We start from the raw sequence: 20994 nt of genomic DNA, 5'->3' as shown, positions 1-20994 counted from the left end.
TGAATTAAAGAAAGAAAGAACCAAAGAAAGAAAGGGAAAAGGTAGGCTGTAGCATAGGGCACACAGCATGACATTCTTTGTCTGAGCTAGTGAACCCGCTGGTGATGGGATGGTGGTGTGCCTGGGCCCAGGTGAAACTAAGCACCCAGGGATGCTGGTCATCCCTGGGGCCCGAGACTGGGAGGGTATCTCTGGGGTCTGCAATGCAGGGTGGGCTCCCGCTGAACTCTATATTGGACTAGCTTCTTTTTGCTTTCTATTTTGAGCTATACATGTGTATTATCTGTTTAGAAACAAAAATAAGGCTGGGGAGACGGCTCAGTAGGTAAAGTGCTTGCCATGCAAACATGAAGACCTGAGTTCGGAGCACCAGATTTCTCATAAGAGCTCAATAGCCCCGCAGCTCATTTGCAAATCATAAGGCAAACAGGGGGTCCCTGGAGCAAGCTCCCTAGCTAGACTAAGTCAATCTGAGAGTTCTGTGGGCTCAAGTATGAGACCCTGCTTCAACATAAATGTGGAGAGCAGTCTAAGAACACACTTGCCATTAACCCCTGAGCCTCCGTAGATACACGCATACACCTGTATGCCCAGTAATATGTATACATCCAAGCACACAGCACACACACACACACACACACACACACACACACACACACACACACACACACGACTTGATAGGCCATCCTTGTGAAGCTGGCTCTGAGGGGTAGAGACAGGAAGTGCCTTCAACAGCCTAGCCCAATCAGTGAGTTCCATGTAAAAATGAGAGACCCTGTCTCAAAACAGGATGAACACCAGTTGAAGAAGACACTTGAGATTGACCTCTGGCCTCCACACACACGGGCACATATGTTCATGTTCACGCATGTACGCACATGTGACTACATGCACACATATAAAAATTATGGCATAAATATTATTTTAAATATAGGCTCATAATGAGAAGAGATGAGATTTTTATTTGAGGTAGCATAGACAACTTGGGGGGAAAAAACAAGAAAAATGCCTTGGCACATTCATTACTTAGCTCTTCCTCTTTTTATGCTAATTTTAAGTGGCTGTGAGAGAGGTGGGAGAGACAGCCTGGGAGGCTAGGCCAGGCTTTGGACCAACTGGGGTCAGGTCACAGCCCAGGCAGCTCAGGCCTCGCGTCCTCAAGGACTAAGAAGGACCTACAGGTTGTTTTTTAGCTTGGCAGCTTTCCAGAGTTCTATTCCGAACAGGTTTTAGAAAACCTGGCCAAGCCACAGCCCAGGGTCTTAATGACAAGGCCCAACACCTGGGCCCCCAAACACCCTCTTTTTGGTGGCTTTATCTTCAGCCAGCCAGTGTTTGTGGCCTTCCTGTTATAGCATTCTGCCTCAAAAAAAGGAAACAGTACTGAGGAAGAAGCCAATTACTCTGCCTTCTCTGGGTAAATTTATCTCTCCTGCCAAGTCCTGGTCTGCAGTGGGCAGGGACTGGTGCCACCCCACCTCAGGCAGAAGCCAGGCCCGCATGGGCCCACCCCTTAACTTTTGTGGTGAGCCCTGGCATCTTTTGTTTCCCCTCAATAGTGTGGCCAAGCTGGGAAGAGGCCCAGGGTCCACTGAAATAAGACCCCGGGTTCTGGGGTTGCCTGCACTGCCTGGCAGGCCTCTTTCCTCCAAGTGTCTCTGGTTTCTCAAACCCATCAGGAGTTGCTTTGACCACAGGTACACTGGACAGCAAGGTAACCCACAGGGCTTCACCAAGCGTAGTGACTGAACGGGGCAAAGTTGGTGCCATGAAGGCCAGAATTGAACTGCTCCGGAAGTAGAAGTGGTGGCACCGGAAGTGACGCTAAATTCTGCCTAATTTCTGAACAGCCCAGATAGATACCAAAAAGGTGAAGACTACCCTGAGTAGCATTGCGTGAATGTCCAGCCAAAGAAAACAGAGGGGTCTAGGGGGACATTCCTGGCGGAAAGAATGCAAATAAATAAATAAACAAACAAATAAAAATAAGAGCCTCAAGACCCCTGAAGTCTACCTCACACTGCTTTGATGGGAACTTCTGTTATTTATTTATTTATTTATTTATTTATTTATTTATTTATTTAGTCTCAATGTAAAAAGTGGACCGTATAAGACATTTTGCTGCTTTTTCCCCCTTCCAGATTGCACAGGATGACTTCAAACGGCTGCCTCCACCTGCTGGGATTACAGGTACATATCATCACGCCCAGCTTACTCGGTGCTGAGAATGAAGGCCAGGGCTCCACGCAGGCTAGACAACCAGACCACATTCCCAGCCCTGATGGCCTTTTTTTATTTTTCCAAAGATCTATTTTTTTTTTAAGATTTGTTTTAATTTTATTTCATGTGGTATGTGATTTATGTGTGGAGAGAGAGAGAGAGAGAGAGAGAGAGAGAGAGAGAGAGAGAGAGAGAGAGAGAGAGAGAGAGAGAGAGAGCAAGAAGGGGGAGTAAGGAGGGAGGGAAGAGGAGAGAGAGACAGGGAGAGAGAGTTGTGAATGAAGGAATGTGTGCATATGTGTGTGAGAAAGAGTGTGTATGTGTGATGTGTATATACTGTGTGCATATGTGCATGTATGTGTGTCAGAGAGAGTGTGGTATGAGGGTGTGAGTGTGTATGTGTGATGTGTATATATTGTGTGTGCATATATGTGTGTCAGAGAGAGTGTGGTATGAGGGTGTGAGTGTGTATGTGTGATGTGTATATATTGTGTGTGCATGTATGTGTGTCAGAGAGAGTGTGGTATGAGGGTGTGAGTGTGTATGTGAGTGTGTGTTGCATATATGCAGGTGCCCTCAGATGCCAGCAGAGGACACTGGATCTCCTGAAGCTGAGGTTAGAAGCAGTTGCTCTAGGAACAAAGCTAAACTCGGGTCCTCTGTAAGAACATCCATTGCTCTTACATGCTTATTAAAAACATATAAGTAACCCATATCAATTACCTCTAAAATTCAGAATATAGAAATAAGCAAAAGAGAGAGAATATAAAGTAATCTTTGCCAGGTGCCCTAAAATAATTGTTTATCTTTACTTTATTTGTGTACTGTTTGCTTGCTTGTTTATTTGGTGTGTGCGTGCGTGCGTGCGCGCGCGCATGTGTGCGTGCGTGCGTGCGTGTGTGCGTGCGTGCGTGCATGTGTGTGTGTGTTTACATGCTCACATGTGCCAGGACATGTATGTGGAGATCAGAGGGCAGCTTGAATGAGTTAGTTTTCTCCTTCCACCATGTGAAGCCAGGGTATAGAAGTCAGATCCTATGACTTAGCAGCAAGCTCTTCTGCTGGCTGAGCGGCTCACTGGCTGCTCATTATCTCAGCTGTGTGGCCGTCTGAATGGAAATGGCTCCCATAGTGTCAGGCATTTGGTCCCCAGCAGATACGGCTGTTTAGGTGCTGCAGCCTGCCCGTGGGGAGGATAGTTCAGGGCCTGGGCTTTCAAATTTAAAACCTCTACCTCCTCCAGCTTGCTTTCTCTCCTTGGGGTTCAAGATGTGAGCTGGCAGCTTCCTGCCCCGGCAGCCATGCCTCTCTCTGCTCCACCGTCCATGGACACTTAACCCTTTGGAACCATAAGCCAAAATAAGCTTTTCATTAAGTTGGCTTTGATGGTGATGCTTTATCACAGCAACAGGAAAGTGACTAATACTATAAACACCCCTGAGCACGCCCCATCATCCCACAGCATCTCATAGGGTCTGAACAGTAGTTCCTTCACTTCTCTGTTTTGTTCACCCCAAGTTTCTGCCCTGCGTATAGTGCTTCTGAGAACATCACCCTTACATACATGTGCAGATGTTTTCATGCTTTCCCAGATATGTTCTCTCTCTCTCTCTCTCTCTCTCTCTCTCTCTCTCTCTCTCTCTCTCTCTCTCTCTCTCTCTCTCTCTGTGTGTGTGTGTGTGTGTGTGTGTGTGTGTGTCTTTCTGTCTCTGTCTCACTCTTTGTCTGTGGGGGGTGTATACTTACATGTGTGTTTACATGCACATGTATGTACATGTATGTGGAGGCCAGAGGCTGGTGTTGAGTATCTTCTTCAATTGCACTTTACCCTTGTTTTTGGCAGGGTCTCTCGGTGCACCTGGCGCTCCTCCATTTGGCTAGATTAGCTTGCTGTTGAGCTCCAGAGACCTTCCTGTCTCTACTTCCTCAGCTCCAGAATTATAGGCTCATGACGCCACACTCAGCTCGTTCTGTGAGTTCTGAGAAGCCAAACTAAGGTCTTCATGCTTACACGGCAAGTACTTCACCCACGGATTATCTCCCAAGTCCCAATTAGTTCCTTTCAGAGAAACTTCTAAAAGAAAACTAGTTAAAGATGATGTGTCATTGTAGGTATCCATCTTTCTACCAAATGCTGGAAAAGATATTATTTTTCCATAGAAGTAAATCTCATCCTAATTTCTTAGCAAATGTGTGGCTCCCCAACAGTGACCTCACATATACAGTAAGTGAAACAAATAAGACCAGGCTTCCTGTACCAAGTAGGGCATCTCTGGAATGGAATGGACACGACCCTCAAAGCTGCTTCAAGGAAATGCAAAGAAGTCAAGATGTCTAGAAGCATGTGGCTGGGTGCTCTTCCTGGGGTCACCCCATTGTACAGTAGTAAGTGGCGGCTTCACTCGTTCCAGTTTTGACTGTGTGTTGCAACATTGTCTCCCTCTGCCCTGTAGCTTTGTTGGTAGGGTACCTGCCCAGTGTGCACACAGCTCTTGGTTGCATTCCCAGAGCCACGTAAACCAAGAGTGTAGCACGTGCCTGTAATCCTGGCACTCTCAAAATGGAGGCAGAACAAAAAGAAGCGACAGGTCATTCTCAGCTACGTATCTGAGGCTATGGGAGACCAAGTCTCACAAAAAGAAAATGGTGAAATGAAGTTTAAAGCATCACCCTCGGTTCTCACAGTAAACCTCTGCTATGGTTTAGATTTGATGTGCAGGTGCTCCCCAGCTCATGTGTTGAAAGCTTGGTCCCCCAGTGTGGCAGTGTTCAGAGGTGGGGCCTGTTATGAGAACTCTGACCTCATCTGTCACGTGGTTATGTGGGCTCAATAGGCAATGGGGAAGCAGTAGAAATTTTGGGCAGTGGGGCCTAATCAGAGGAAGTGGGTGTCCGAATAGGTGGCCCCCAATAGTATTTTATCCTCAGTGTCTCTCTCTTTCTCTCTCCCTCCCACTTTCTTTTCCTCCCTCTCATTCCTTTCCCTTCTCCCTCCTCCTGCTGTTTCTTCCCCCATCTCTTCAACTTCCTTGTGCCCCTCCCCTGACTTTTTCTCCCTCTGTGTCACTCCTTCTCTCTCCTCTCCCTCCCCTTACTTTCCCTTTCTCTTTCTCCCCCAATCTCCATTTTTGCCTCTTCTGCCTTTCCTTCTGCCTGCTTCCTTCTCTCTGCTCCCCCCCCCACACACACATTTTTCCTCTTTCCTCTCCCTCTCTCTCCCTTCCTCCTGTCACTGTCCTCCTCCTTTTCCTTCCCCCTTTCTCTGCTTCCTGGCCTCCATGAGGTAAGCAGCTTTGTTCCACTACACTCTTCTCCTTTACCGGACATGAGAGAGCCTTGTATGAGCAGCTCTTCTGAAACTGTGAGCCAAGGTCAATCTTTCTTCCTTTAACTTGATTTTCTCAGGTATTTTTTCACTGCAACAGGAAGCTAACCAACACTGTCCTTATGAAGGTAGTATCTTCAATTCCTAGCTAGGAAAGTAGCATTCTGGACAGGTTAGGATAGAGTCAGGGCAGGTGATAGTTCCGAACAGAACCACTCAAGAGCCTCCTAGTTTTCTTTCTGATCCTGTGGTAACACTTTGACCAAAATCAAGGAAAGGGTTTATTTGGCTTATATGTCCTGATCACAATGGATCCTTAAGAGGGTTCAGGGCAGAAAACATGAAGAAATGCTACCTACTGGCTTGCTTCTAGAGTCATAAGCAATGACTGTCCTTCTACCTCCCAGGACCACCTAACCAGGGCTGGCTGTGCCCACAGTCATCTGGATCCTCACACATGAATTGACACTTGAGGGGGAAAAAAAGGCAGACAGACACCCCTAGGGGCCAATCTGATGGAAATATTTTCTTAATTGAAACTCGGTCCTCCCAGATGATGCTAAGTTGTGCCCTGTTGACCAAACTAACCCAACAGGCACAGAAAACCAATCCCCAGCATCTCTGAGGAAAACGTGAGTCCCCATATTGGTCCTCCTTGGGTTCTTTGCAGAGCGCTGGGACAGTCCCCACCTTGTCCCTCCCTGAGACTTCCCAAGTGACCATCCTACACACAGTTCACCCCCATGCAAGAATAGAGTCAACGTTACTTAGCCTGCTTCTCTTGGGAACATAGATTTGAAATACTTGAATTCAGATCAAAACCATCTCTTTATGCAGTTGGAGTGAGAGACGGCACTGACGTCAGAGATATGTGTGTCTAAAGGATCTGTTATAAAACAGCAGTGTGCTTGGGGAGCTGGGCATATGGCTCAGCAGTGACGGACACTTGTTCTTGCAGAAGACCCAAGTTTGGTTCCCTGCACTCACATGGTAGCTCACACCTGTCTACAGCTACAGCTCTAGGTAATATGACACCCTCTTGTGACCTCCACAGTCACCAGGCACACATTCAGGGAAAACACTCATAACATAAGATATAATAAATAATCATTTTTAACTTAAAAAGAGAACGTGACTTGGCTCAAACAAGAGACCCAGAGTCAGAGGAGGAGCCTCTAGGCTGAGGCTTCCAACAAGCACTAAGTGACCCGAGGCTCTGTGCACTTTTTTTTTTTTTTGCCTCTTGTGCATGCATCCATGCTGTATGCCTCTTGTGCATGCATCCATGCTGTATGCCTCTTGTGCATGCATCCATGCTGTATGCCTCTTATGCATGCATCCATGCTGTATGCCTCTTATGCATGCATCCATGCTGTATGCCTCTTGTGCATGCATCCATGCTGTATGCCTCTTGTGTATGCATCCATGCTGTATGCCTCTTATGCATGCATCCATGCTGTATGCCTCTTGTGCATGCATCCATGCTGTATGCCTCTTGTGCATGCATCCATGCTGTATGCCTCTTGTGCATGCATCCATGCTGTATGCCTCTTGTGCATGCATCCATGCTGTATGCCTCTTGTGCATGCATCCATGCTGTATGCCTCTTACGCATGCATCCATGCTGTATGCCTCTTGTGCATGCATCCATGCTGTATGCCTCTTGTGCATGCATCCATGCTGTATGCCTCTTGTGTATGCATCCATGCTGTATGCCTCGAGTATGCTAGGAAACAACTAATAGACTCAAAGGGTAGGGGGACGAGCCACAAGCCACTCAAGCAACAGCCCCTGGGTTGGGGTCCTCAGAGCTCGTGGAAAGCCACGCCTGTAAGCCCAGTGTTCTGCGGAGGCAGAGAGAGGCGAGTCCTCAGACGTTCACAGGTGAGCTAGAATTGAACAAGAGAAGCTGACTCAAACAAGGGACAAGATAAAGACTGACACTGATGGTGACCTCCACACTTGAGTTATGGTGCCTGTGTGCCTGCACTCAGACAGACAGACAGACAGACAGATGCACGCGTGTGCACGCACATACACAAATGCACATGCACACACACATACACACATGTACACATATACATACACATACAGGCACATACACACACACACACACACATACTCACGCACACACGCACGCATGCACGTTTGGTTTTTAAGATTACTTTCTGTTAAACCCAGCCAACCTTTCCCCACTGTTCTAGTTGTTCTGTTGTTCTGACCAGAAGCACCTTCCTAGAGGAAAGGATTTATATGGCTAACACTTCCAGGTCATAGTTCATCACTGAGGATGTCAAGGCAGGAACTTGAAGCAGAAATCATGGTGGGAGGAACGCTGCTTGCTGGCTTGTTCACAGAAATACACTTATTTAGCTCTCTTATAAAGCCCAGGACCACCTGCCCGTGGAATGGTGCTGCCTGGGCCCTTCTGCATCAACTAGCAATCAAGACAGTCCCCCACAGACAAACCTGAAAAGCCAAACTCCCAGCTGAGATATTTTTCCCTGGTGATTTTAGGTTGTCAAGTTGGCAGCCAAGGCTGACTTGAATACCTGCCTTTCTCGTGCTTTGGAGTGCCCTGCAAGTCTGACCTCTGTGTAGTCATATGTTCAATTCCTGAGCAATCATCCCTCAGAGCTATAACTTCCAAGCCAATTCATACAGGAAGCCAAATGCACACTCGGCCTGAGAGAAATATTCTTGTCACATAAGAGCCCCCATATTAATCGAAAATCACATTATGGCTCCTGGAATGAAGTTTCCTTTACTACTTTTTCATAATAATCCCCAGATAAGATAAAATTGGTAATTGCACGTTCTCTTCTGATGGGAGATAATACAAAAGTGGTATAGAAATTTGACTTAAAAGAGTATATTCACTTGGCTAATAGGCTTCCATTATGCAGCCTTTACTTATTCATTTAGTACAATTTTGCCACGTATTGAAAAGTTTAATTAGAAGTTACATGTTACATTGTTCCTCAGTGTTAGCCACAGAGGAAAGTTTTCAACAGTCAAGGAAGGAAGGAGGCAATGGGAGCCCAGGAGGACAGTGAGGGCTACCTATATAGACGGCCTATGCCAACAAGCTCCTATATAGACGGCCTATGCCAACAAGCTCCTATAGAGACGGCCTATGCCAACAATCTCCTATATAGACAGCCTATGCCAACAAGCTCCTATATAGACGGCCTATGCCAACAAGCTCCTATATAGACGGCCTATGCCAACAAGCTCCTATATAGACGGCCTATGCCAACAAGCTCCTATAGAGACGGCCTATGCCAACAAGCTCCTATATAGACGGCCTATGCCAACAAGCTCCTATATAGATGGCCTATGCCAACAAGCTCCTATATAGACGGCCTATGCCAACAAGCTCCTGTATAGACGGCCTATGCCAACAAGCTCCTATATAGACGGCCTATGCCAACAATCTCCTATATAGACAGCCTATGCCAACAAGCTCCTATATAGACGGCCTATGCCAACAAGCCCCTATATAGACGGCCTATGCCAACAAGCTCCTATAGAGACGGCCTATGCCAACAAGCTCCTGTATAGACGGCCTATGCCAACAAGCTCCTATATAGACGGCCTATGCCAACAAGCCCCTATATAGACGGCCTATGCCAACAAGCTCCTATAGAGACGGCCTATGCCAACAAGCTCCTGTATAGACGGCCTATGCCAACAAGCTCCTATATAGACGGCCTATGCCAACAAGCTCCTATAGAGACGGCCTATGCCAACAAGCTCCTATAGAGACGGCCTATGCCAACAAGCTCCTATAGAGACGGCCTATGCCAACAAGCTCCTATAGAGACGGCCTATGCCAACAAGCTCCTATAGAGATGGCCTATGCCAGCAAGCTCCTATAGAGACGGCCTATGCCAACAAGCTCCTATAGAGATGGCCTATGCCAACAAGCTCCTATAGAGACGGCCTATGCCAACAAGCTCCTATAGAGACGGCCTATGCCAACAAGCTCCTATAGAGATGGCCTATGCCAGCAAGCTCCTATATAGACGGCCTATGCCAACAAGCTCCTATATAGACGGCCTATGCCAACAAGCTCCTATAGAGACGGCCTATGCCAACAAGCTCCTATATAAACGGCCTATGCCAACAAGCTCCTATATAGACGGCCTATGCCAACAAGCTCCTATATAGACGGCCTATGCCAACAAGCTCCTATATAGACGGCCTATGCCAACAAGCTCCTATAGAGACGGCCTATGCCAACAAGCTCCTATATAGACGGCCTATGCCAACAAGCTCCTATAGAGACGGCCTATGCCAACAAGCTCCTATAGAGACGGCCTATGCCAACAAGCTCCTATAGAGACGACCTATGCCAGCAAGCTCCTATATAAACGGCCTATGCCAACAAGCTCCTATATAGACGGCCTATGCCAACAAGCTCCTATATAGACGGCCTATGCCAACAAGCTCCTATATAGACGGCCTATGCCAACAAGCTCCTATAGAGACGGCCTATGCCAACAAGCTCCTATATAGACATCCTATGCCAACAAGCTCCTGTATAGATGGCCTATGCCAACAAGCTCCTGTATAGACGGCCTATGCCAACAAGCTCCTGTATAGACGGCCTATGCCAACAAGCTCCTATAGAGACGGCCTATGCCAACAAGCTCCTATAGAGACGGCCTATGCCAACAAGCTCCTGTATAGACGGCCTATGCCAACAAGCTCCTATAGAGACGGCCTATGCCAACAAGCTCCTGTATAGACGGCCTATGCCAACAAGCTCCTATAGAGACGGCCTATGCCAACAAGCTCCTGTATAGACGGCCTATGCCAACAAGCTCCTGTATAGACGGCCTATGCCAACAAGCTCCTATAGAGACGGCCTATGCCAACAAGCTCCTATAGAGACGGCCTATGCCAACAAGCTCCTGTATAGACGGCCTATGCCAACAAGCTCCTATAGAGACGGCCTATGCCAACAAGCTCCTGTATAGACGGCCTATGCCAACAAGCTCCTATATAGACGGCCTATGCCAACAAGCTCCTATAGAGACGGCCTATGCCAACAAGCTCCTATAGAGACGGCCTATGCCAACAAGCTCCTATATAGACAGCCTATGCCAACAAGCTCCTGTATAGACGGCCTATGCCAACAAGCTCCTATAGAGACGGCCTATGCCAACAAGCTCCTATAGAGACGGCCTATGCCAACAAGCTCCTATAGAGACGGCCTATGCCAACAAGCTCCTATAGAGATGGCCTATGCCAACAAGCTCCTATAGAGACGGCCTATGCCAACAAGCTCCTATAGAGACGGCCTATGCCAACAAGCTCCTATAGAGACGGCCTATGCCAACAAGCTTCTATATAGACGGCCTATGCCAACAAACTCCAGGAAGTGGAGCCCTGGACAGGTCACCTTCAGATCAGAGATTAAGGACTAGTTTCATATCAACAAGGTTCATTTTTTACAGTGGCTGAAAAAGCAATCTATGGCTTCCAAGGAATACGTTAATGGCTGTCATTTATTTTCTTTATAACTCACACTGCAAAGGGGCACAGACTCTGTGATTCCCAGAAGCAAATCACACTTCCATCAATTGGCTAATAACAACGGGCTGGTTTTGTGAGATTATTTTCTCCAGCTAACAGGTAATACTTTAATTACTAGTCATCAATGCCTATTAATCAATTAAATCGTAATTGCACTGCTAACATTGGCGAGCCAAGCCCAAGCAGCACTTTCACAATGGAATACTTCTGATCAAGACACAGAACCCATAAATACCTATTATAATTCCTGTCATTGGAGTAGGACTTTATAGGGCCATGATTAGCTTCTTAGTGGTTGAATGACACACCAGCCATGGTGCAGGCCTTGGTCTTTCACTGGGACCCTGCGTAGGAGAAGGCCTGGGACCCAAAATGGAAAAAGAACATCTCTGTGGATTGTCTCCTGCTGGATCTTCCTCACACTGCAGTACGGAAGCACCTGGAACAGAGTTATCTGTGCTGCCCGATTCTTAAGACAAAGTGAAAAGACAGTCATATAACTTGAAAGGTGTTTGATGGTTACATGGTTACATAGGATCTGTGCTGCAGCTCTACAAGGCAGGTTGTCTTCCAGGTATCATAGTGACCATCATCATCACCACCATCATCATCTTCTTCATCACCAACATCGCTGTCCAGTCAGAGATAGTCCAGAAAAGAGTCAGATCCCCAATAACTTGGCTCAGTTGGTCACTCATCAACGGCACTTGCCACGAGCTCAGCATTCCAACTCCTGTTTCCCCACAACAAGGATGCCAACAACTACCCCAACAGGCACAGAGGCCCCTCCTTAGACAGCCAAAGAGCCCATTTTGGGGTAGAGCAGAAATGATTTATGAACCAACCCTATTAGTCAGGCTTTTGAGTCACTGCAACCAGACACCCAAGTAAAGAAACTTAAAGAAAGAAATGTTCGCTGTGAGCTCATAGTTTCAGCCTATTACAACAGGGAGGGGTCAGAGGAGGAGAGTTCATATCATGGGGGACAGGAAACAGAGAAAAAGAAATACAGGAAGGAAATAGCCAGGACAGATGCAACCTCCAAGGACAAGTTCCCAGTGACCTACTTCTTCCAAGCGGACCGCACCTCTGCCCTTTCAGCACCTCCCAATAATGCCATCGTATTATGAATCCATCAGAAGCTTGATCTACTCGTTAGGTCAGGCTCATCGTCCTCTACTACTCATCTCTGGAAATATCATCGCAGACACACCCAGAGGTGTGTTTTACTAGCTCATTTATCCAATCTAGCCAACCAATCACACCAGCTTCTTACCCTTGATTGAGTTTGTCCTCGGGCACAGCATATATTTATAGAGCTTGGATCTTCTTCAGAGAAGAGCCTTGGGAGAAACCAGCTTGAATTCAAGTCCTTCCTGTGCCATAGGGATGGGCAGAGGTGGGGAACAGCTGCCCCCTGGGTCAATCACAGTGGCTCAATATCTTTTCCTTCTCCCAAGTCACTACCATGAGTGAACTGCAAACGCACACACACACACACACACACACACACACACACACACACACACACACAATCTTAGTAGCTAGTGAGCGCTACACCAGAAGAGAAATTACCTCCCACTGAGCATGAGCAGCACAATTCACAGGAGTGTGTGCTGGAGAGCCCAGTTTAAAGTAAGTGATAACGTGCTCAAGGAGACATTGTGCAAGAAGATGGGGACCAAGATGGCCCTACAAGAACTCCTCGGACACTCGGGTCTCTGTCATTTATCCATTCAACAAATGGTGTTGAGCATGGCCCAAATGTCAACCAAAGAAACAAGTGAGTGACTTGAAGGAGCTCCTGGACCAGAGCAGAGGGCAGGTAGGGTGTTGTGTGACCTCTATCCCTTGGGATACATGAACAAACTTCTATTCACTCCCAACAGAGAAGTAATAACAGACCAAGGTAACAACTGCAACGAAATTCAACTTGGTGAACCAATGAATGCCTTGTGTGAACTGGAACTGAGCTGGGATTGCCCTGAGCCAGGCAGGGAAGGGGAGCCAAGAGTGGCAATGCATGTCCATCTTCATGGTGTAAAAAGCAGAGAAGGAAAGGGGTGGATGTGGGCATGGGAGCATCCCTTTACCCAGATCCCAGCCAGGCTGTGGGAAGGCAATCTGTGGGGGTGATGCTTTTAACTGAGACACATTTGTGTATTAGTCAGGCTTCTCCAGAGGAACAAACCAATGAAATGAATGTGCATTTTTAAGGGGGACTTTATTCAATTGGTTTATACAATAAAGGCAGATAGTCCACCTATGGCTGTCTTCCTTCACATTGTAGAGAGTGAGAATGCAGTGGCTGCTCAGTCCATGAAGCTGCATACCTCAGCCATCCCAGCCTGGTACCCAAGGCATGGAGGGTACTTGGATTGTCACTGCTCTGTCCAAAGAAACTGGGTCCTGATGTCAGGGAAGGATGGTGACCATGGCAGCAGAAACATCGGCAGCAGCACTCACCAAAAAGAGAGAAAGACGAGGGGGAAAAAAACCAAAGCTTTTCACTGGGACTCTACTTCCAGGGAAGTGCCATGCAAACTTAGGGTGGATCTTCCCACTTTAATTAACCTACTAAAGAAAATCCCTTACAGGCGTGCCTCAAGGCTCACCTAATCTAGACCATGTCTCACTGGTGTACCCAGAGGCTAGGCTCAAGGGTACTTCTAGATCAGCAGATCTCAACCCGTTCTCAACCCATGGGCCCCCTCCACCCCTTTGGGGATCGAGCAGCCCTCTCTCAGGGGTTAAATATCAGATATCCTGCACATTAGATATTTACATTATGATTTATAACAGTAGCAAAACCACAGTTATGAAGGAACAAAAAAAATAATTTTATGGTTGGGGATCGCCACAACACAAGGAACTGCATTAAAGGAAGGTGGGGAACCCCGGCTGTAGATCTTGCCAAGCTGACAACTGAGACTAGTCATCACTGTAAGCATGCTCATTTAAGGGTGGGTTGTGGTTGCAGAACCCCAGTCTCTAGTCACGTGCACCCCACCAGCCTTAGTCTGTCTTTTCTTTACCTGGATTTCCCTGCAGGTGGCTGAAAGCTCAGTGTTTATTAAATGCCTGCTGGGTGGCAGGCACGGAGCCAGTGCACTGTCTCCAGTGTTGTTTGATCATTGCAATCATCCTGTAAAGTGCCCTGGTCTTTGAAGATGAGGAAACAGGTTCAGGGAGGAGTCCTACCTGCAAAGGAGGGAAGCCGAGAGGCAATGGCCTTTGGGTCAATTGCAGACACAGGAGCAGTTTTGCATCCCCTCCGCCCCATCTCCCCAGCACAGCCACCACTTTCACGTATACAATGGGGACTTCCCACACAGAGGGAAGAAGTATAAAGGTAAGGGCTAGAGATGGGGCTCCAATGATAGAGTGCCTACAGAGCATCCACAAAGCCATGCAGTCCATGCACAGCCCTGCACAAACTGAGCGTGGTGATATCCACCTCTCCTCCTGGCACTTCCCAAGTGACATCACAGTGAGTTCAAAGTTATGCTGCACTACCCGAGAGCCTGTCTCAAAGGAAAAAAAAATACATGAGAAATTGACAATACAAATGTATAAAAAAAAAGTGTGCTGCCACTTAATTTTATTTTTTTTTAATTTTTTATTAATTTATTCTTGTTACATCTCAATGGTTATCCCATCCCTTGCATCCTCCCATTCTTCCCTTCCTCCCATTTTCCCCTTATTCCCCTCCCCTATGACTGTTCCTGAGGGGGACTTCCTCCCCCTGTATTTGCTCATAGGGTATCAAGTCTCTTAATTTTAAATCTTAAGGAAGAACCATGTGGCTGTGGGAGCTTGCAGATGGGGTTTTGTGTGAATATGAGGGGAAGGGAGGACAAAGACTCCAAGGGACCAGTCTAGCTTGGATTTGTGGCTTGGCTCCTTCTCACCTGCAAACCCAAGGTCAAGGAGAAGAGCCAAGGGCTATGGCTGTGATAAACATGAAAGCAAACCAGATCCTGGGAAGACCCACTTCCCATCATCCTCCTGCCTCTTAACGCAAAGACATGAGTTCTCTTTTTAAGGTTACCTTATTGGCTTAATTTGAGGTGTAGCAGTGCATCCAAAGCACAGTGTGTGGAGGTCAGAAGATGACTTTTTCCAGAGTAGCTTTTCCTTCTTCCTTGTTTTCGAGGCAGGGTCTCTCTCCTGCCTCTGCTCTGCATACCCACGTGATCTCTGATTGCTTCTTACTCAGAGTGTGAGGCTGGGGTCATAAAACGCCAAGCACCAGTTCCAGATCCTAAGATAGATTTCCAGTCCCTGCAGCTGTACTGACAAGCTCTTTTGTCCACAGAGCTATGTCAGCCTGCCCAGAAGCATTGATTTTTGAAAGCTACTCACTGGCTTTCTCCTGGGGGCCTTGCTCGCTTCCACGTGCTGCCTCCCACCCAACTCCTGCTGCACTCCAGCATCCCTCTCCCACCCCTCAGTCTCTAGAAGACAGAACTTTTCAAGGATTTGCCTAGTGGAAATAGCCAGATCCCCAGGAATTTCCTACCTTACTTGAAAACGAATGGCTTCCTCCTCTTGGGGTGCTGGGAGCAGCTGGCACCTGAGTTGTGGTAACTTCAAAGGCTGCACACATTGCAGCTCCAGAGGCCAGAGAGATGGTTGGGGCCTCCTCCTGCTGCCTCAGCCTGGACTCAAACCCATCCCATGGCCACCTGGGGGAAGGACCCTGTGCACATGTTCTGATAAGCATGGGTGTCTGAGTTCACAGCTGTCTGCTTTAGCTGTATCTGAAGATCGGCACGGATGTCCAACAGATAGAGTGCTTTCAGCTTCCTTAAGATCAGCCTTGAGGCCCAGGAGTGGCTTGTTGCCAAGCCTGACAATCTAAGTCTTATCCCCAGAATCTATCTGCACTGTGGAAAGAAACAACTGAATCTTTCAAGTTCTTTCTGATCATATATATATGGTCATATGTGTGTATATATGCACATTGGCAGTTCATGCCTGTGAATACACACAAATAAATAGATAAATAAGTAAACAAAAAAGTAAAAAGAAAGAAAGAGCCTTAGAAGGCAGAGACAAAAGGGAAATCTACATCCAGAGAAGGTCTTGGGATCCCTGGCTTCAGCTAGTAAGAAATATTTATGACTAAGAAGTCACCTCAAAAGCTGCTTTTACTAGAGCCATGGCACTCTCTGATCACAGGCCTCTGCTGGCCTTTCTAAGATAACCTTTATGTTCATATTTTAAACCCTCTGGAGATTCTTTCCTTCCTAAAGAAAAAAAAAAAAAAAACCTTTGAAAGCAGCTGTTTTCTATATGCAGCTGGATTCTGCCACACAACTGTTTCGCCTTTAGCAACTTTGTCAGGCTTAATTTGGGAGTAATCTGACTGCAGGTGTCAGGTAAGAATGGGACCCTTCCAAGGACCAAGAACCCCACAGAGAGGTCAGTTCAGGTGTCCAGGATGGAAGGAAAGTTTTGGTCAGAACACGGGAGGCCAGCGGGCCAGCTGTAGAGCGCTGAGTTCACCCCCTTCCACCATGGACTCCAGGAGAAGATGCCTGTAGGCAGAAAGGACGGGGTTTTCATTGCCCGGTCCCCAGTAACATAAAATCTCACAAACAACCTCCGTAAATCATGCCGTGACAGCTACCGGGCTTGTCCAACGTTAAACATAAGGGACTCTTCTTTTAAGTGGGGCTGCAGTCGCAGGCGGCACCATCACCAGGTCCTCAAACATCTGTAGTTCATCTTATCGTTTGAAGAAATATATGAGTTTCACTGTCTTTTTTTTTTTTTTTTTTTTCTTTTAAGCCTTTTGCAGCTTCTGCTCCTTGACTTGTTTGAACACCATCTGCTATGGATAAAATTGGGGGGTGGGGGCACATCGTGGAAAAAGAACATTTGGGAGACCTGCGGATCGAGAGAAAATGAAGGCACTTCTGTGAGCAACAGGGGCTCCCCAGGGCATCTCAGCACCAGCCCTTTGTGGGTGTTGGACTTGGGGTGCTGCCCTTGGCTTAGGCTAGAGCTCACTCGGTGTTTGGAGGGGTTTACTTATTTTATTTACTAGTGTGGATGGGTGGGTGGGCGTGGTCTGTGTGTCGTTTCTGTGTATACAAGTATATGAATGCAGGGCCGGGGAAGGACAACTGTGCAGTGTCCTGTGCTATAACCACCTTATTCCCCCTGAGACTGAGTATCTCACAGAAGCTAAAGCTAAGCTGGCAGCCAGCAAGCCCCAGAAATCCTCACATCACCATCCATCACAGAGCTGAGATTATAGGCACCTACATAGCCATGCTCGACCCTTTCTGTGCTCCCTTGGGAATCTGAACTCAGGTCCTCAGACTTGCACAGCAAATGCTCTTACCCACTGAGCCACCCCTGAGGCTCTTTCACTCTGAATTGGTCTTCGAGCTGCTTGATTCTCTACTAAATAGCTTTTAAGAGACCTCAGCACTACGAGAGTCCAGCACTGGTGGTTCTTGGGGTCCTTAAAGATGTGGAAGCCCGCCCCAGGATTGACCAAACTCCTCCAAACCTTCCAGAGTTGGGGAGAAGCTAAAATGTGGCCCTTGGAATCTAGCTATAGAGAGGGATAACCCTCACGTAATGAAAAGGGGCCTCATGGAGGGAGCATATGTCATAGCATAAAATCACCACAGGGTGGAACAAACTGCAATGCACATTCTCCAATGGGCTTGTGTCTCAGAAAAGCTGAGGGACAGAGCACCAGGCAAGTCAGCTGGAAATGGGCATGGGGGTGGGGGCCTTCCTCTCCTCTGCCCAAGCAGAGTTGTCCAAACTGAAGCAAGCAGTATACACCAGATGTTTAAACACTTGACCCCTAGATTAATCACCACCTCTTGTACCCTTGGCCATGCCTGGCCCAGTTGCCTCAGCTCTAACATGGTCCAGGCAACACACATAGCTCAAATTCCAAGGAGCCCCACTCTATTAAGTTAAATGATGTTTTTAATGGCCAGGGTGTCATTATGGATGAGCTAAGCCGACAGCGAGGACGGAGATCTTACACTAACTCTGGAAGATTTTTGCCACACGCAGCCTATTGACCAAGACCTGTTCCTAGAACTCAAAGGCTCCCACAGGCAATTTTAACATTCCCATCAAGGGAAGATGCAAACATTAATAAAACTGACTAAAGGGTTGGGGAGCTGGCTTAATCAGTAGAGTGCTTGTCAAACAAGCATGAAGATCTCAGTTCTACCCACAAATCCTGTGTATAAAGACTGGACATGCCAGATGCTTGTAATAATCCCAGCACACAGGAGGTAGAGGCAGGTGGCTCCCTGAGGCTTGCTGGCCAGCCAGCCTAGATGAGTTGATGAACTTCCAGCCAGTGAGATACTGTCTCAAAAAAAAAAATTAGACTGTGTTCCTGAGGAATGAACACCCAAAGTTGTCTTCTGGCCTCCATACAGATACACACATGTATTCACATACCCCTACACACATGTGTGCATGCACACACACACACACACACACACACACACACACACACACACACACACACACACACACCATATACCAATAATAGGACTAAGGGTATAGCCCAGTGGTAAAACACTTGCATGTCATAAATAAGAACTCTGAGTATTGCAAAAATATTTTAACTGATTAATAACCTTCGATGCTCTCATTATCTTCAATGGTATACATTTTATTATCATAACTGACAAGAAGATTGTGTGGCCTTCTCACTGAGTTCTCTTCTTTTATCTCATCTAAAAAAACTCCTAGGCAGACCTGCAGTAAAGGTTCAGATGATGTCTTGAGGTACAGCTTGTAGTTTTTAAAATCTATTTGTTTAACTATGTGCATAGGTGTGTATGTGTGTGCAAGGGAGTGTAGGTGCATTCAGAGACCAAAAGCACTTAGCAGACCATCTGGACCTGGAGTTACAGGCAATTGCAAGCCGCCCAATATCAGTGCTGGGAACTGAACCTGGGTCCTCTTGGCTGCGGAGCTATTCCACCAGCCCCATTGAGCTAGAGTATTTAAAACATTCTTAAGCATTTGTCCCTGAAATGATAAATGAAGAGACCAATAGACCTTGTGTTTGTGTGGTTGGTTTGCTTTGGGCACTGGGGATCTGACCCGGGACTCTATGCATACTGAACAGTTGCTCTACCACTGAACTGCACACCAGCACTCTGTTTGCTTTTTAATGGACGGCTGATTCCTCAGAGCTCCAGCTGTGCAGGGCACCCCACTTGGGTCTGACTTAACCATGAGGCTTTGCCTACCATGAGGAGCAAAGAGGAACTGTACTGCTCCCTTTCATGTTAGCAGAGAGCTGTTGGCATCTCCCTGTCATCTGTCCCAACTTCCTTCCCATCAAAGTTGGTGGCAGGCTCTAGGCAAGTAAATGCAGAGATCTTTGGGGCAACATTACAAATTTACTCAACTATGCCCATGCCAGGAATACATTTTGATGAGACATAGAAATTTTACTCCTGAAGAAAACGGGGGAAATGCCCTGTCAATCACACTTCGTGTGTGTTGTACATGCGTGTTCAAGTGTGTATGCAAGTGCGTGTAAACTTGGAGGCTAGAGGTCAACTGCAAATGTCCTTCCTCTGGACATTTTGTCCTATCCATCTTTTTTTTTTGAGACAGGATCACTCAGTGTCCTGGAACTTACCATTTGCTACACTGGCTGGCCATTGAGCCCCAGGGAATCCCCCTACTCTTGACTTCTTCAAATGCTGGCATCACAAGCATGTTCCACCATGCGTCACTTTTTGTTGATTTGCTTGTTTGTTTTTTCATGTAGGTTCTGAGGCATGCACTCAGGCCCTCACGCTTGGCTTCCACAGCAAGCACTTTATTGACAGAGTCATTTCTCAGTCATTCTTAAAAGCTGAGAAAATAAGCCAGGTGGTGCTGGTCAAGAAAGGCACGTACCTTTAATCCTCAGTACTTAGAAAACAGAAGCAGTCAGATCTCTGTGAGTTCAAGGCCAGCCTGGACTACATAGCAAGAAAAACAGAGAACTGAAATTCTTAGCAAAGCTAAGAATGCTTAGCAGAGCTCATTCCATCTTAAGGGTGGAGAGGCAGAGGCCAGTCCTGGTGAGTCGTGCCCTCCCCTGAGCTGCGCACGGGCTGCTTGCTCTGAGATGGCGATCCGGATCTGCCTGTGAACTTTGATACACAAGCCTCCACATCTGCTGAGGTCTGCGCTGCCACACCACCTCTCTGACAGCCGCAGATGTCTGAAGATGGACTACCTCCTGCATGAGGAACTGGGCAACTAGGAGCCCCAAAAGGAGTTCTAAACACTGTTTAAAAAGGCATCTGTCTTAAAGCAATTTCAGCTCTCACTCATGTGTTTATATGCCTTACTGGATGGGTTTGGGGGAGCCTGGGATATTTTTAAAGGGCTCATTTTTACACCCATTTGCGTGCGCTCTCTGTCTCTCTCTCCCTCCCTCCCTCTCTGTCTCTCTGTCTCTCTCTGTCTGTCTGTCTGTCTGTCTCTCTCTCTCTATCTCTATCTCTGTGTGTGTGTGTGTGTGTGTGTGTGTGTGTGTGTGTGTGTGTGTGTGTATGTATGTGTGTGTATGCACCACCTGTGGAGACCAGAGGCTTATGTTGGTCTCTTTATTTATCTTTCTCCTCCACCTTTTGGGCAGGCGTTGAGGTAGAGACGGGTCTCTCCCTGAGACTGGAGCTCATCCAGATAAACTATTTGGCTAGCAAGAACCAGGGATCCTCCTGCCTCTGCCTCCCCCACACTGGTCTTAACAGGTACATCGTGCCTGAGTTGTTTTGTTGTTGTTGTTGTTTTTACTTTTTTGTTTTTTTTGTTTGTTTGTTTTGGTGTGTGTGTGTGTGTGTGTGTGTGTGTGTGTGTGTGTGTGTGTGTGTGTGTGTGTGTGTGCTGGGGAAGTTGAA

This window comes from Acomys russatus, chromosome 6 (genome assembly GCF_903995435.1).
Source record: "Acomys russatus chromosome 6, mAcoRus1.1, whole genome shotgun sequence".
Classification (NCBI taxonomy): domain Eukaryota; kingdom Metazoa; phylum Chordata; class Mammalia; order Rodentia; family Muridae; genus Acomys; species Acomys russatus.
Note: the sequence above shows the minus strand (reverse complement) of the source record.